The 4833-nt window shown below is 46.4% G+C and overlaps 1 pseudogene; it reads left to right on the top strand.

The window, feature by feature from the left end:
- Positions 1–3658: 3658 nt before the first annotated feature.
- Positions 3659–3776, top strand: LOC124546299 (annotated as a pseudogene).
- The last annotated feature ends 1057 nt before the right edge of the window (positions 3777–4833 follow it).

The raw sequence follows: 4833 nt of genomic DNA on the forward strand, positions 1-4833 counted from the left end.
GGAAGAAAAAATACAATGAAGAGCCAAATAAACTGGTATAGGCATGGGTATTCAAATACAGAAATATGTAAACAGGCAGAATACAGTGATGCGGTAAGCAACGCCTTTATAAGACAACTAGTGTCTGGAGCAATTGTTAGATCGGTTACTGCTGATACCATGGCAGGTTATCAAGATTTAAGTGAGTTTGAAGTGTAATCGGCGCACGAGTGATGGGGCACAGCATTTCAGAGGTAGCGATGAAATGGGGATTTATCGCATTTCAGAGGTAGCGATGAAATGGGGATTTATCCGATCATATCACTAGTGTACCGTGAGTATCAGGAACCCGGTAAAACAGAAAATCGCCGAAATCGCTGAGGCCAGGAAAAGACCCACCAAGAACAGTACCGACGAAGACAAATGAGAATCGTTCAACGTGACAGATGCGCAACGCTTCCGCAAATTGCTGAGGATTTCAGTGCTTAGCCATCAACAAGTGTTAGCTTGCGAACCATTCAACGAAACATCATCGATATGGGCTTTCGGAGCCAATGGCCCACTCTTGTACCCTTGATGACCGCATGATACCTGGGCCCGTCAAAACCGACATTGGACTGTTGATGACTGGAAACATGTTGCCTGGTCTAACAAATCTCGCTTCAAATTATATCGAGTGGATGGACGTGTACGGGTATAGAGACAGTTTCATAAATCCAAGGACACTGCATGTCAGCAGGCCACTGTTTAAGCTGGTGGAGGCTCTGTAACGGTGTGGGGCGTGTGCAGTTGGAGTGATATGGGACCCCTGATACGTCCTAGATAAGACTCTGACGGATGACACCTACGTAAGTATCCTGTCTGATCACCTGCATCCATTCATATCCATTGTGCATTCTGATGGGCTTGATCAATTACAGCAGGACAACGCGAAACAACTACGTCCATATTTGCTACAGAGTGGCTCCAGGACCACTCTCTCGAGTTTACACACTTCGTCTGGCCACCAGACTCCCCAGACATTAGCATGATTGAGCATATCTGGGATGCCTTGCAACGTGCTACTCAGAAGAGATCTCCACGGTCTCGTACTCTTACGGATTTATGGACAGCCCTGCAGAATTGATGGTGTCAGTTCCCACCGACAATACTTCAGACATTAGTCGATTCCATGCCACATCGTGTTGTGGCACTTCTGTGTGACCCTACACGATATTAGGCAGGTATACCAGTTTCTTTGGCTCTTCAGTGTATGTTAATTTTCTATTACTGTGCTGGAGGTGGAAGTCTGAAACGTATACCAAGGTACAACGTAACGAGAAACTTGCTTACTGTTAATAAGAAAAAATGTTTCAAATGGCTCTGAGCACTCTAGGACTTAACATCTGTGCTCATCAGTCCCCTAGAACTTAGAACTACTTAAACCTAACTAACCTAAGGACATCGCACACATCTATGCCCGAGACAGGATTCGAACCTGCGACCGTAGCAGTCGCGCGGTTCCGGACTGAGCGCCTAGAACCGCTAGACCACCGCGGCCGGCTGTTAGTACGACTGACGTTTCTTAAGTTACACATTTTCATTACTATGGGTTGTAGTGGTCTTCAGTCTAGAAACTGGTTTGATGCTGCTCTTCATGCTACTCTATCCTGTGCAAGTCTCTTCATCTCCGAGTAACTAATGCAAACCTACATCCTGCTGAATCTGCTTAGTGTACTCATCTCTTGGTCTTCCTCTACGACTTTTACCCTCCACGCTTTCCTCCAATATTAAATTGGTGAGCTCTTGATGCCTCACTTCTTTCAGTCAAGTTGTGCTACAAATTCCTCTTCTCCCCAATCCTATTCAGTACCTCCTCATTATTTACATGATCTACCCATCTATCTTCAGTATTCCACGGTTGCACCATATTTCGAAAGTTCTATTCTCTTATTCTCTACACTGTTTATCGCCCGTGTTTCACTTCCATACTTGGCTACACTCCATACAAATACTTTCAGAAAAGACTTCCTGACACTTAAATATATACTCGATATCAACAAATTTCTCTTCTTTAGAACTGCTTTTCTTGTCACAGGCGGTTTACATTTTGTATCCTCTCTACTTCGACCGTCATCTGTTATGTTGTTCCGCAAATACCAAAACTGATTTACTGTTTAAGTGTCTCATTTCTTAAACTAATCCCCTCATTCATTACTATGCATTATTAATATTATTAATTTTGCTAGTGTTTTCCGCCTGTGTAGGTAAGTGTTCTAGTCCCTGGAGGAATGGAACCTGGTCCATTGGGTTGAGGACCTAGTTGAATGCGAAATAGAGGCTTCAAAGTTTGAAAAGCCGACGACAGCCGCATAGTGCCGTGCTGACTCCATGGCATTCCAGACCGTATCCACCTGGCACCGTGTGGCCATTATTATCATTATATACTACTTGTGCTCGCTACACATGGTGTTTCAGACGGCTCCACCGATAGGATTTATGCAAGCTGCGGAGCGATGAAACACCAAGTGCGAGATCTTCATATTCTCTCGCTCGCTACGCGCCAACTGTTAGTCTGGCACTAAAAATGAACAGGGCCTTTCTGTAGCAAATTTAGTGTAGTTAAATTTTGTACCGGAATACGTTTTCGCTGGAGGCCACGGTTTTCGAATTACTCAAGAAAAATGCGTTAAGGTCGCTTTTTGAATTTCTGTAGGTTTTCCTTCAATCTACATCTACATATACTTGATTACTCTGCTATTTACAATAAAGTGCTTGGCAGAGGGTACAATGAACCACCTTGAAGCTGTCTCTCTACGGTTCTCTCTCGAACGGTGCACGGGAAAAACGAGCACCTAAATTTTTATGTGCTAGCTGTGACTTGTCTTATTTTATCGTGATGATCATTTCTCCCTATGCAGGTGGGTGCGAACAGAATGTTTTCGCAATCGGGGGAGAAAACTGCTGATTAAAATTTCATGAGAAGATTCCGTCGAAACGATAAACGCTTTTGTTTTAATGATTGCCACTCCAATTCAGGCATCATGTTTGTAGCACTATCTCCCCTATTTCGGGATAATACAAAACGATGTCCTTCCCGATAGCTAAATTTTCAGCGTGACGCACTGCCGTCCTAAGTGGCCCGGGTTCGATTCCCGGTTGGGTCGGGGATTTTCTCCGCTCAGATACTGGTTGTTGTGTTGTCTTCATCATCATTTCATCCCCATCCGGCGCGCAGATTGCCCAATGTGGCGTCGAATGTAATAAGACCTGCACCAAGGCCGCCGGACCTGCCCCGTAAGGGGCCTCCCGGCCAATGACGCCAAACGCTCCTTTCCATTTTTCCATACAAAACGATCCGCCCTTCTTTCGAACAATTCGAAAACTACGGTCTAACAAACACGTATCCCTGTAAAAAATTTCTCTAGATAAAATTTCTTCCCAAAAGGTCATGTTCATTTTATAGGCTGATAGTTTGCGCGTAGTGAGCAAGAGAACACGAAAACCTTGCACGTGGTATTTGAAGGCATTGCTGGTTGCTGAAAACCCATGGACAGGGGCAGCTCGACCAGCTTTTGTACATTCACATGAGCGCACTAAAGATGTCAATATTTGACACCAAGTCTAGGGAACCGCGATCCCCGTTGTTATAATGAATGAACAGATACAGTCTCGATTACTATTTCTTTTATTAATTCCTGGCAACGGCCTTGCCGCAGTGGCTACACCGGTTCCCATGAGATCACCGAAGTTAAGCGCTGTCGGGCGTGGTCAGCACTTGGATGGGTGACGATCCAGGCCGCCATGCGTTGTTGCCATTTTTCGGGGTGCACTCAGCTTCTTGATGCCAATTGAGGAGCTACTCGACCGAATAGTATCGGCTTGGGTCAAGAATGCCATCATAACGTCCGGAAGAGCGGTGTGCTGACCCCACGCCCCTCCAATCCGAATCCTTACTGAGGATGACATGGCGGTCCGATGGTCCCGGTAGGACACTCGTGGCCTGAAGACGGAGTGCTTTTTTTTATTAATTCCCAGCAGATCGTCTTCAGCGAGGAGCAGTTTGTCAACAGTTGACCGGATCTTGCATCGATGACATGATAATCTGCTAGGCAAATCGAAACCTGTAAATATTAGCAAGGAAAATAGTAATGCACGCGATGTTTCAAAAAATGTTCAAATGCGTGTGAAATCTTATGGGACTTCACTGTTGAGGTCATCAGTTCCTAAGCTTACACACTACTTAACCTAAATTATCCTAAGGACAAACACACACACCCATGCCCGAGGGAGGACTCGAACCTCCGCCGGGACCAGTCGCACAGCCCATGACTGCAGCGCCCTAGACCGCTCGGCTAATCCCGCGTGGACACGCGGTGTTTATTCATTCATTATGATTATTTAGCTGTAAGTGATACCTGGAAGGCAGTAATGTGTGAAAGAAATGTATGGAAGAAATGCTCAACTATGTAGATGACAAGGTCTCTTACCCTGACCCTCTACAGTACGTGTTCAGTTTCCAGGGCGCCACAATGTCTCCACAAAATCTCAGTACAGTGGAAGAACTTTGAGCTCCACATGTGAGGAAGAACCCGTAACATGTCGCGACGGCAAAGACGGTGCGAAGGAACACGTGTCGCCAGTCATTTGCAACGACGCTGTCAAAAGCAGGTGATTACGGGTTGGAGCGAGCATCGTGTCGCAACGTGGCTGGCTGCCGGCTTGCATCACAGCCCCACATGAGCCGGCTGGTACGCACATCCGTTACATCAAACTGCCCACGGCTGTCCTATCCCGGTGCGCGCGGGCAGTCAGGTGCGGCTCGGGTTCTCGGCTTCGCTCCCCGCCTGCAGAAGAGGCGCCGTCATCGTGACC

Source organism: Schistocerca americana, chromosome 8 (assembly GCF_021461395.2).
Source record: "Schistocerca americana isolate TAMUIC-IGC-003095 chromosome 8, iqSchAmer2.1, whole genome shotgun sequence".
In the NCBI taxonomy this organism is placed as follows: Eukaryota; Metazoa; Arthropoda; class Insecta; order Orthoptera; family Acrididae; genus Schistocerca; species Schistocerca americana.